Raw genomic sequence first — 14,831 nt, 5'->3', positions numbered from 1 at the left:
TAAATTCTTGTATCAATAGCAGCGAATAATATCTAAACATTTTAAATATCTATTTTTCCAACTACTATTGTATAATTTAGCCTTTATTACTTTTTAGCCATCAGGAAACCAGTATTTTATCTTATAACCAGAGAATCTTTTAAGGTGTATTTTTAAAGGACAATTTTGTCCGTGAAACAGATAAAATTATAAGCAGAAATTTTTATTCTATCATTAGAATAAGAGCCTATTTGTGCTTGAAAATAAATTTTTTGTTGAAGACTATCCATAGAAAAAAGGCTTTTTACAAAAAAATGTTTTTAGGCTGTGTTTCTTTGCATGATCAATTTCATTTACTAAGACAAAATTAGCTGATTATGCAAAATAAAACCCCTCGGAGCATCTATGACATATCTCACAGATTTATTTATTTTAACTCTATTCTTCTCTCATACGATATAAATTTAAGTTTTCTGCTATGGTTCTGTATGAAGAATACGTGTTTATACTGAGGATTTATGTATAGGATTATTCTAATCACATTTATTTTATGTTATCGGATTAAAGTTCGATAGTAAGCCATTAGCATGGATTTAATTTTTCTTTATGCACTTTACCTGTTATCAATCAATGTAAAAATAGTTGAAGGACATCGTAATATGTATATTGAAAATCGATGTCTTACGCTCATAAGTTCTATGGCAAATTGATGATTTCAAAAAGCCAATCAAAATTATCTCAAACTATTTTTGAAAAAGAAAAAAATAATAAATGTAAACTTTACTAGATTTATATTTTATACAAATCATTGATAAAAAAAAATTTTCTTATTTTATGCGATCAAAATATTTAGAGAAGTATATAAGCTAAAAAAAATTATATGATCGGAATGCATTTTGAAAAAATGGCTGTTTTTCATGTGAAAAATCATATCTTATATAGAAGAATGGCATAAAAAACGTAATTTTGCCATGCCTTTTTGGTTTTTAATTTAAAAAACGATGAATGGTTTTTTTATTTAAATAGAGAAAAACGGTGATCGTCAAGATTCTATTGAAAAATTAGAAAATAATTTGCAGATAAAAAGTTGTGCTAGTTAAACTAACCTAACGAAATTTCTGTAATTTAATGAGCGAAGTATGATATACCCGTAAATGACAAAAATGGTTTTTTGCAGTAGTGAAGTATATAAAGCCAAATTAGCGTGTTTATTTGTTTATTTTTTTCTATTTCTTTTATAAATAAAAAAATTCCCTGCTATAAACTAAAAATAGAGTGTTTATGTACCCTTTATTTATATTAAAAAAATTTGTATCTAAAAAAATGTGTTTAAAATTTGTATTATATGTTAGAGAAGAATTTCAACCAATAAACTGGCAAACTTTTCATTTTATCTGTATACACATATTTTTTCTACATCTGGCCTAATTGAATGATCAGAAGAATCTATGTTTCAAAAATGATATGCCTATACTATGACTTTACTTTTTTTTGGATTGAAATCCGATTATCTTATTGTATGTGTTATTTTAAATCTTCGAAAAATTTTAATGTAAATTTAAAAGATATCTATATAAAACAACAAACAAAGGTCTTCTTGAAATTTCTTCTATTATGCGTTGCTATTTTGTGTTTTTTTTAAACTTCTGAGGCATATCTATATGGTACATTATATATTCACCCAAAAAAAAGGTTTTCTTTATAAATGAAGTTTCTTGCTTGGTAAAACTGTATGAAAAAATGAGTTCATAGATATTCTGCATGAATTCTAAAAAATTAAGATCAATAAATATTTTGCTTATATTAAATTCCAGAAACTTTATATTATTTATTTTAATCATAATATAAAAATCGCGCCATATTAATGTTCATAACATGTATTTTAGTATATGACTGATTTTGACAGTCAGCTAGTTTTACTTCATCAAAAGTATTCGAGCAAAAAACAATAATTTATATAAAACTGATAAACAGTCGTTAATATATTTAAGACTTTTTATGTTTAAAAATAATTCCAAAGCTCAAATTTTAAGCTTTGTAAGTCAAACACGGTTTTTTGTCCATCAAATTATTTAAATTTATCCAACTTTTTATTTATAAAAATTTCAGTTTGTGATCAGAAATATAAAAATTTATCGGTTACCACTTTTTCAGTAGCAATCCTGATAAATTTATTGCTATAAAATATAAAATTTTAATTTCTATCACATCCAGTAAAAAACTAGTTTAAAATTGTGATAATAGGGCGGACTCATGTTGCGTAAAAATATTCCAATACTATATTTATCTGGGCTAATACATTTATTTTATAATTTCCAAATTTTTATACGTTCATTATTGTTATAATGTAGTTTTTATTAATGTATTATATTTCATGCAAAAAAAAAAACCCTTTATTTTATATTTTTGGGGTGAGATTATGACTGCAAATAATTTCACTTAAGAATCAAAAAATATAAAAAAATTGTTCTTACAACCATATAAATGTTATATATCACCAAAATACATAGCAAAATACTGCTAAACATTAAAATCACAAAATTTCTGCATGTTTGGCTCTTAATAAATTTGTTATTTCACAGTTTGAGATATTAAATAAAAAAAAAAGCAAGCAAATGACAATTAAAAGTTATATAGATTAAATATTGGCAAACTTACAACATGATTTATACTCTTTAGCCCACATAAGTAATATAGGTATTTTTACATCTTATTTGATTTATAATTTCTTGTTAAAATGCTTTTTTATTGTTTCGTTAATTTTTTATCATGTAAATACCTTTTTTTCAATCTTTGTATATTATAAGCGAACAAGATTTCCCTTGTATATTAAGCAATGCATCTGAATTATACATAATTATTTGCTGCTATATTCGAGACTAACTATCTCTGGTTATAATTACATGTACCAATTATGACAATTTTTTAAAAAAGGTATAAAGCAAGTGATTTAAAAATTAAAAAAATTATAAAATATATTTAAATGTAATATTTCGATTTTAATCATATAGATTTTGTCTACTATAAAATTCTCGCCATATTAGATCTTTTAAGCGTAATAACGTCGAGTATAGAACTTATATTTTCTCTGATTCAATAAAGAAGAATTAAATTGAATCAAAAATTATATTCCTACGATATAAAAAACCTTTAAGACATTTAAGCAACTTCTTTATTACTAGATTCAACCACCCATCTTATCTGCAAAGGCATTTTAAGCAAAAAAAAAGTATCTGGATAGCATAAAATTCTGTCAAATTATCAAAAAAAAAACTTTCGAATTAGGTTTAACATTTTTTTACGTTTTTAAATTAAATGTACGATTATATTTAGTTAAGAGGAATGTAGAAACAAATGTTTTCTTTTTTTAATAGTCAAAGCATCCTAAGCGTGTTTAAGTACAAATTTATTAATTTAAATGTGTATTTTTCTCATATTTAAGACGCATTAAATCAAAACAATAATATGCATTTAATATAGCTTATTTTTTAAACTTAAAATGCTATCTTTGACAATATTAAGACTATAGGATCTTATATTCATGTTACATAAAATTAAAACTCGATCATATTGTTATGATTTGCAAGAATATTATTTAGTTTTTTTATGTCTTATTTTCACTGTGATAAGATTCAAATTAGATACAAAATTAAGCTAGATTTGTAAAAAAAATCATATATTTTGATATTTTTTTTCTTATTTTGTTTATTTTTGTTTATTTTTGTTCTTTAGGCTTTATTGTAAATAATTTATACATTTATGTCAAGCGACAACTTTTTTTAAGCATAATAATTGAATTATTGTTCATTAATAGTGAATAGTTGCATTGAGAAAGTTGTACTTGGTCTTTTCTAAATGATAAATATGTTTGTTTTATATATTTTTATATGTACAGAGGGCACTGTATTTTATTTATCTGTTTCTAACAAAAAAAAATATAATTTAAGACTTATTTTTGTTATTTTTACAACACATTATTATGTTTAACACTTTATTTAATCGTATTTTTTTTTAATGTTTCTAAGGTATTAAACAAGAAATATGGCTTATATGCTTATACTTATTCTTCTTTTTCTTTAAAAATTTAAAAAAATTATATTGGTCAACTTGATCTTCATTCATAGAAATTTGTTCAAGAAGAACTTTAGATTGCTCTATAGAGTGTATTTATCTGATATTTTTCTATGCATTATTAATTTTACATTATTCCTCGATGTTCTTATTCTTTCAAGATTTATTGATCAAAACTCCCTAATAATATTAACTGTAAGTATATTTCATGTTCAGTTAGATTTCACAAATGTTTAATATAAGACTTGCGGTATTTTGAAATAAATATTAATAAAGGCATAAAAAAATACATGAAAAAAATAATATATCAATATTATGGCTTTAAAATATCATTATTAACACTGGTTAGTAAATTCTATAAAATAATGTTTGAAACTAAAACCAGCACTAAACTAATATAAAAAAGTAAAAATTTCTAAATTTGATTTATTTTCATTTTAATATAAAAAATGCTAAAATATTCATTATGATTTGAGACTTTGCCTTATTGTTTTAATTTAGCTAATCTTTGATTGCACTTATTACTAAAATATATCCACCATCAGGATGTATTTGATCAATAATCTTTATATTTCTTTTAAAGCTTTCATCTGAATTATTATCTGAAAATATTTCTATGTGCTTATTCACTTTATTAATTGACATTGCTTCATTTCTTTCAACACAGCCTTTTAAATAAATTAAATTCATCTCTTTCTGGCAAATTTTATTCGATTCTTTTTTTAATCCAATTGATTCGTTCATTAAGTTTTCTACTTCTTCTTTGTACACATTTTGTTGCATTTCTATGGGATCTGATCAATGGAATATTTATAAAGATACTAGAATATGGTTTTTTGGATTTAAATGTGAATAGATAACAAATGAATATGTTTGTGTTTTATGAATGTAAAAGAGTGAGTTTTTTGGTTTTACTCATATAAATATTTCGCAAATTATATTCTTTTTATAATTTCTGTAAACACAATATGTACTTATATTTATCTATTTTTCATGTAAATACAATTACTTATGTAATTTTATTAAATATTGATAAAACCACTTCTTATCTGTTCTTTCATTATCAATTTCTAAAAATAAATGGCACAGCACACGATATTCCCATAAAATGTTTTCGAATCTACAGCATATATTATTTTGTAAAATTGTATTAAAATATTTGGATGTATTCCATAATTTTAAATTTTTAAATTATAGCCGAATTAGTCGAAAGGTGTTTTATTTTTGACCACACAAAAAGCTTTAATTCTTCTTAGATATTGAATTTAAAAATATTAAATAAATATAAAAATTATCAAACATATTATATTTTTTATTTATAATACGACTGTAAATTTTAAATTGCTTGACTCTTATGCTTCTATTCCACTTTTTAGTTTATATATTAAAAATCGATTCATTTCAGCAAATTTTTTATGTGTATTAGTGAATAATAAAACTTGTCATTTAATATAGTATACAAATTCAATTCATGTTTTCATTTATATTCATTACAGGCAAATTTTTGTTTTAATTTAAAATTTGTTGATTTAGTTCACTTAGCATTGTTTTTGGCTTTATATACTGTAGGCTTGAATCTTATATATTATTTTTATTTACAAGGATTTGGGTATTTTTATTGTATCCCATGTGTACACATTATATTTATGCCCAAAATATACCCGTTTCTCTTATATCTTCTTTGATACCTCTCCTCTTTTCTTGAATCGTACATAAATTATATTGTTGAATATCAAACAAATAGAATAAAACATGGTAATTAAATCCATGAGTTAAGAATTTGCAACTAATTTTTATTAATCAACACTATAAACATATCAAATTCCAAAAAAACTATTACATTGACTTGAAATATTTTTCATCGTAATATTATCATTTTTTTCAATAAAATGTAATTTTTGAGCACTAATCAAGCCCAAAAAAAAATTCTTCAAAATACAGAAAAATTACAATTAAGATTCTAATCATAAAGGTCAGCATTCTCAGAGAGTCATGCATATATTAGATCCAAAATATTCAATTATAATGTTGAAGTTTTGAATCCTTCTAACACACAATCAATGATAAATTACCTAACTAGTAATTACTGCTTTCTAGCTTTAAGATACACAGCAACCTCATTTAGGCCTAACAACGATACAAAAAACTCTCTTCTTTAGAAAAACCTTGACTCGATTCTCGAACGCAAGTAATAAAAGCCATATCGAAATGATGAGGATGCTTCCAGTAGCTGTAATACGTTTTACATGATTAAAAACGCTAAACACCTTTCCAAATTTCTGAATATAACTCTTAAATAACATCTAAAATTATTAATAAGAAACTAAATTTTTCCATGCTGTAAAAATTATAAAGGGCAGATGTGCGAAAATAAGAAAAATTATGTATTTTTTAATATAATAATTTTTGAACTTTAAGCCAACAAAATTAAATTTTTTCTTATGACTCTCATGTAAAAAGCCAGAAACGGAAACCAATTATTTTGACGAAAATCAAGGGGTAGCTAATTTTAAAACTTTTAGCCCTTGTATATAAGGTTCCAAAAATTTTGAACGTCGAGTAATATACGCAGAAAAATGTATTTTTTTATTGCCAAGAAAAGACAATGGTTATGGAATCTTTATAAATGTTTTAATGTAAAATAAAATTTAATAACGCAAATCAAGGTAATTTTTTTTTTAATTATATCCATATGATTGAAATAATTATTTTTTATTTATGGTCTTAATTTATAGTGAAATAGAATATTTATCTGAAATTAAAATATAGGGATATCTATTGGATATTTTAGGAAATATAAATTATGTTATTTTTAATTACAATTATTTTCGACATCTTATCATATAAAACATATTATTGTTGTTGCGTTATTGAAAAAAAAATATGTAAATTTCTAATTATATTCAATAAATATACTTGAAATATGGGGTTTTACCCTTTAAATATATCTATAGTGGATTTATTTTATATCTAATATATGATTTTTTTTTAATTTTTTGATATATTTACAAACATCGTAGGATCACAAAATAATACTCTTGACAAATGTTTCGTTTATTAATTTTAAAACCGAAAAAATTGTTATTTATACATATAATATTATCTCTCAATATATAAAATCACATGATTTTTAGTATATGTTTAACAATATCTGATTAAATTTATTCATTTCTGGATAGTTTATGTTCAATAATGTGGAATTCACACTTTTAAACATGAAAAATATGGTCTGTATTTGAATATAGAATTCATATTCATTTATAATTTTTACTATTTTAAAAGCATAAATTAAAATGATTGAACATGCTGAAAAATAAATATGTTTAGAATATATATAAAAATGACAATGGTTTTGATAGATTCAAATGTAAGTGCAGAAAGTAATTTTCACCACAAGATATTTACTCTTTATAATTTCTAAAAATTTGTAATTTTCTAAATATTAATAATACAAGAAATATATAAAATTACAAATATTCAGAAAAATTATAATTACACTAATTAAAAATGAATGGCCTAAAATTGTTAATCTTTATTATTATTGTCTGTAAAAGCTTTTATACCCTATTTTAATAATTTTTGTAAAATATTAGATCTATTTCTTTGTGTTTGAATACCATAAGAATGCGTATATATGTACTAATATACACATGAAGCTATTGATCCGGATCTTAATAAATATATTGTGATCAAATTCGATATTTTTATTCTTTCTATCGGATAAAAAAGCAAAAAAATATATATCAAGAAGTTTACATAGAGGTTTATTCAACACAGTAATCTAGATGCAAATTGATCATAATATCTATAATTTCAAATTACTGTTCCTCACGTACTTGTTTGCATCAAGATACAAATATGAACTATTCACAGTGACCATATTTATTATGTTTATAATTTAATTATTTTTCAAGCTTCTACTAGTATACAAGGATATTCATAACTATCTTTACGTCAGATTACATGATAAAGCTTAATAACTGCAACATATTTTCACCTAAAATATTGTGAGTTTTTTCTCATTCTGAGACAAAAAAAAATATAGTTCAAGTCGTTTAAACAATTTTAAATTCAACTAGTTGATATATCTAAATTGGTTTCTTTTTATATTTAACCTGGTTCTTAAATATAACTCCTTAAGCATTTCTCTTTTTTATGGGCATTTATTTTTTTAAATCAGGTTTTTGAACAGTTTTCTAAATTGATCATATTTAATTTTTTTTTAAAGAGAAATACAAATTTTGTCGATATTATAACAGTAATCTTTATATTTGAATATCAATAAATTGTCGTAGAAATTGAAAATCATTTTAAATCAACAGTGGCTTTAATTAAAACTTTTCATTTATGTAGTCCTTCTTTTATCTACGTCCTTATATTTAATATATATAGTAAACCCAACCACATAAATAAAACCAGAAGAAGATTTAAGTCGGATATTTATCTTATATATACTAATAGTTTTTTAGCATCAGAAATTAAAGTCAACAGTGTTGATTAAAAAAATAACATATAATATCAGTTTGATTGTAATGCATATATTGAGAGCTAAAACTGTACTTTATCTGTATATGAATGTGAACGAAAAAAACAACTTTTTTAATTTAAATTTGTTAAAAAAATAAATAAAATCTCTCGTTTACAGAATTTAAAAAAAAATTGTTTCAAATTTATTTTTCTTTTACTAACCGTATTTTATAAAAATGCTCGAATTCTACATTTGAGCAATCCCGTTTGCATGCATCAGTGTCTTCAGTGCATCGGATTATTTTGTACATGTAAAGTAAATTTTTGCATAGTTTATAATAAAAAAATAGATTAAAAATGTCTTTTATATGGGGTAATATCCATTTTATCGGCATTCCATGTATTTTTAGATTCGCTTATGATCAAGATAGCAGCTAGAGTACTAAACATATACAATATACACAAAATATTAAGTTATATTATATTAATCTCAATTCATCACCAAGAGCTGTATTTATGATTAATAGTAAATTTATCGAATATACATTATATTTTGTTATTCATTATAAAATATTCGAAAAATTAAATTTTATATGACTGCAAACATATTTTAATTTCTTATTTATCTGTTTGGACGTTAATTTTAAAAATTACAACTCTTCTCGAAGAAGGGTGAATTGACCAATCTGAATGAATTAAAACAAGTTTATATGTTATAATCTGTTATAATTTATTTAAAATATATCGTATATACCTAATATTTTTAAAACTGAGATGCTCTCATCTAAAATATCGATTCCCGTCAATTTTTTCAAAATAATATATGTGTTCATACTATTATACTTTTTGTACTGAATATTTTTTGACATTTTATGATAGTTAGCATCGAAGTCACGCAAGAAATCTTGTATTTGCTCAACCAAACTGTCCATATATTTTAGTTTTATGCTTGAATATTTAGGAATGGAAGAAATTGTTTTGAAAAATTCCAAAATACATTTCACAAAGCGTATAAATGGAATCCTATAATATTTTAGATGACTATGAAAGTGTATTGCCCTAAAATTATTAATTTGATAAAAATTATATAAAGGAATACCGCCTATTAAAAATTTAGTGGTTTCTAATTGACATTCCCCCACAGATATTTGTTGACATTCCGTACATTTTCGTTTAGGTAAATATATTCTTTGTTTCGGGAGCATCATATTCGATTTTTCGACAAAAAAAATAAGTCGAATTAGAGCACTATGGTGGTTATTAGTCATTATTTTTTTGAATTCCACATTATTTTTAGCATTTTCACAAATCCAATGCTTTGTTTGCGTTAATAATAACATGTTTTTACAATATTCCTTGGTGTTTATTGCTTTATATACTTTAAAAAATTGACTTTCCCAAATTATTTGCGTTGAATTTAGGAAGAAACAACGCAGACTATATTTTAATATAAAAAATTCATTGATTAAAATCTTGTTCTTTGTTTCCAGCTTCAAATTAAAATCCTCAGTGCATATGTTTTGACAGAATGACATGAAAATATCAGTAATAAGATAATATTCAAGTGTGACAAAATTTGGAGGTGCTGTATTAGTCAAATTATTTTTAAATATATCATCTAACAGATGAAATTCTGGTAAAACATTAAGTATAAAGCTATTTTTTTTAAGGGAATCTAAACAGCTCAATATTTCATTGATTCTTTTACTCCCGAAAAACAGAAGTATCCGTGTCTCTTCATTTTCAAGCTCTTTCGATACTTTACTAATAAATTCTTCAACATTTTGTCTATAGATATCTAAAGTACATAGACATTCCTCAATAAAAATCTCTTTAGACTTATTCTTAAAGCCGTATAGGGAATTGAATTCTTCTAAAGATTTAAGCATGCAATTTTCAACTTCACTTTTATCTTTAGCGCTTCTACAGAAAATAATTCTTTGTATCGAAAAAAACTTATTGATATCAATTAAATCATATTCCACAATTCCATTTTTCCCCATGTTTCTAACACAATTATATTTTATCGAAGCTTCTTTTAAACAGATATCATCTTTCGAAGGATTATGCTTGGGTTTATCTGCGGAAACTTGTTCTTCTGCATTGTCTATTGAGGAATAAGATTGATTATTATGGATTTTATTTGTCTTAATATCGCCATTATCATTTGTACACAAGGTATTTTTGGAACAAGTTGATGTTTTTGTTATCTTTTTTAAACTAATCGGAATATATTTATAGACTTTTGGGCATGTACTGAGAAACGTTTTCACATAATTTCTATCATTCATAAAATTATCTTTTTTGATTGATTTCTTAGCTTTATCAGTCGATATCACTGGTTTAATTCGTTTTTTAATTGTTTTTTTAACTTTAAACGTCGGTATCACAGGTTTAATTTGTTTTTTATTTTTCGGTAAATTATCTTCGCATGTTTTCGCAATATTAGAAAAATAATCTGGGTCTTCTGTGTTAGGTCTATCGGTATTGATTAAAGCTTCACGCATAGCTTTAAGTATCGTGTCTTTTGGCTCCAATTGGTCACCTAAGGGTGTGCATATATCATTTACCGGATGTGCTTCAAGATTGATTCTGCTTGGGTCTTCCAAATAAAAAGCATCTTCTATTTCATCGTATAAATTTATTGTATTTGAAGGCTTTCTATACATGTGGCTAATATCTAGAACTGATTCACCCATCTCATATGAATGTTCTTGGTCAGTATTGGTTTGCTGTATTATTTCATTTAGATTTAAATCGGCCACGGGATCTCCGATTCCCGCCTCTAAACAACTTTCCATAACATTGGTAGCATGAAAGGTTGGGCAATTTACGGTTTTGAATATATCTTGAAAAGAGTCAACATCCATTCCTAATTCAGCATGAATTAAATGATCCGTCATGACATTATTTTGAATCATATCATTCAATGAGTCGCAATATAAATTTCCATTTGATATGTCCGATGTTGTATTCTGATTATATTGAGAAAGGAAATGATCCTCATAATTTGAAATTTCCATATCGGATCCTTCGTTGAATTTGGTTGTGATTATTCTGTTGATATAAGTCATAAATGTAAATAAATTCATATTAATTTTTTTTTGTAGTTTGCTAGCATCAAAAGATTTTATATTTGTAAAATTATGTGAATGGCTAATTTGTCTCTACCAAATGAGTAAATTAAGTATGTAGGGTTAAATTTGCAACAATTGGAAAGTAACGATTTAAAAATTTCTTTACAGGCTTCACTTGTTTTTTAATCTAGCGGAATATCATTCTGAAAAATATATAGTCCATGAATTCAAATTCATTTAGCGCTTCATTTTTAACTAAACATAAAGTGAATAGACATTCTTGTTGATTATATATTAATTTTTAATGAATTTTGTGTTCATTTTGCAAGCAATGTTGATATCTGAAATAATGACGTATGTTTTTTTTGCTATCGATGCTTATTAATAACAAAATTCATACAGCCTCAATTATTATCATCGGGAAATTACTAATTATATTACTCAAAATTTAAATGTACTTACCTTAGAAAAATAAAATTTATCGGGTGTTTTATTTAGGTTTGTGTTTTTGTTTCTTTTCTAGCCAGAACCACATTGGAATAAAAAAAACAGAATCGGAGATAAGAAAGTCACTACGTACATTATTTTTATTTAAATAGCGCAAACCTGCATTTTAGGATTTACTTATGAATTAAATTCGAATCCTATGATAATTTCTTGGGTATTTTTATGGTGCAAGCACAAATTAAACCATATTATACAAATTATAAATCTAAATATAGCATATATAATCTCGAATATTTCCATAAATAGAAAATAATATACCAAACCGGCCTTTATTTTCAATTAAAAATGTATACTGTTGATTTTTCGAGCGATCGGTAGATTGATTTTGTATTAAAAGACTGGTAAAATGATTTATTATATAATATTAAGGTTTTTACTGTCATATCATATGCGTTAAATATATTTTTCATGATAAATGTGGTTTATTAATATATTCTAAACATATTTAGTTCATTTTAAAAATACTTTGGATATTTTTTATCGACTAAAATTAAAACTGAAATCAAGTATTTTCTGATAATTTGTATCATTTTGTAAACATTTGTCAAAAAATAATAATTAACTATAGAATTACTTAGTAAATTCATTGTAGTGCAGATAAACAGCATAAAAATGCGGAAAGGTCTATTGTTTCTTATTAAAGATCTAATAAAATTTAAAATTCTAAATTCCAATTTAATTGCTCAAATCTCGCCATAGTTTTTCGGTTTACTGGTTTTTATTTTATATTTTTTTGGTTTTATACTATATTGATTAATATTTATCCTATTTAGACAACGTCTTGGGACCAATTTGTTATTCATTTACAGATTTACAATAAGAGCTGTCCTGTCGCCCTAAAAAACGATTTTAAAGTTGAATTATATAAATATAGGAAAAAAATATATTTTATCAATACGTGGTATATCAATATTTGGAAATAAATCATATAACTGCATAATTTATGATGAAAATAGATAAATAGCTAATGTTGTATTGACGCTATTAGGATATTTAAATGGACATACAACCTTCAAAACTTCGAATGTATGTATTTTGAATTGATATTTTTTATGATCGAAATTAATCAATTAAGAAGTATTCTCGAAGCAGCTGATCCTCAAATTACTCAAAAAAAATTCTTTTATACCTTTTGTGTTTTCATATAAATTACATAAAAATATTTTTCATTTATTTTCAATTTGTAAATATCAGTTAAATTAATTGTGATTTACACTAGGTTATATCATTACATAAAGAAATCGCTTTTTCTTATCTAAAGGTGTTTATTCCTTTTATTCTGGGCTAAATATTATTGCTTTTGTTAGAAGTTGCAGTTTTCAGATAATAAATATTAACTTCGTCTTTTATGACTGCAATCATAAGTTCTCTCTTCTTAGTTGATTCGGGTATACATATAAGACATCACAGAATAAATATACAAATGCATCATATCGCGACCATATAAGCAACTAAACGCTCTATTACCAGCAAATGTGTTTTTTTTATTTTTTAAAGGATCCTGTATAGGCAGTAAAATGGGCGGTAGACTTTTATTTAAAATATTTAAAATAATCTTAATATTTTTTAAAATGTTTAATGGCTAAAGTATTATTTTATCATGTGATTTATCATTCAGAGAATGTTAAAAATATTTAAATCTAATATTATGATTTTTTAAATTCAATAATCAATGAATATACAAAAATTAGGGTCAGGTTAAGTAGTATGGGCATAGATCCAGATTTAATTTTATAATTTTGGAGAACATATTCGGCTTTTATACAATATAAATACGAATTAAAACTTTAAATTTTCTATTCTAGATATAATGGTTTTTTAGTGCCTATTGTAAAAATATTTAATATAGTATCTACATCAGAGCAAAACCTTAGGCAACTTACAGTCTAATATATTGAATTTATACATTTAAATTGTTTATTGAAACATTCTATATCATATTTAATTCGAGTATAATAATCAAATTAAGACGGATTAAAGGTTTCATTATCCATAAAATTTTTAAATATAACATCAATACTTTTATATATATTTTTTTTCTAGCAAGAGACTATGTGGATTGAGCTTTATAATCATAGAGAAGCACCTAAAATATTTAATCTGCGCATATACGCTATGATTACGACCAAGATTGTCTTACTATAAGTGAACAAAGCTTTTTTGATTTTATACGCTACTATCATTAAAGGAGATTAAAATTATTGATTTTTATTTACATGGTCTTCATAAAATACTGATGTTTTATTAACCTAATTGTTACTAGATAAAATGCTAACACTATAAAATTCTCATTAAGTTAATAAAAATATGTACATATTATGTGTATTTTATCGAAATTACTTTAGCTTGATCTAAATTTTTCATTTAAATATCCTTATCCTATTATATAGGATCACTGGAATTTATTTCTTTAACGCATCTTAATATATTACTGTGTTCACTACGGATAACTCAAGAATATCTTCGTTATATTTCAAAATTCTTACATGATAAAAACATAAAAAATATTATCAAACCTTTCCCGTTAAGAGGTGTTAGAAATAAAATCCCGTAAATATTTAGCCTTATAGTTTTTAGTATTTATTTTTCTAATACTTTATTAAATTTATCTATTTTAATTAATTAAAAGAGCTGGAGACAAACAAACAAAAAAAAATATTTGCTTGCTCTTTTATTTAGCGAAATAAAATTTTGATATAATTTTAGGTTTTTACTATGTTATTTAATCTC

The sequence above is a fragment of the Rhyacophila brunnea genome, unplaced genomic scaffold, assembly GCF_057557595.1.
Source record: "Rhyacophila brunnea isolate RB1 unplaced genomic scaffold, BYU_Rbru_1.0 scaffold_55, whole genome shotgun sequence".
In the NCBI taxonomy this organism is placed as follows: Eukaryota; Metazoa; Arthropoda; class Insecta; order Trichoptera; family Rhyacophilidae; genus Rhyacophila; species Rhyacophila brunnea.
Note: the sequence above shows the minus strand (reverse complement) of the source record.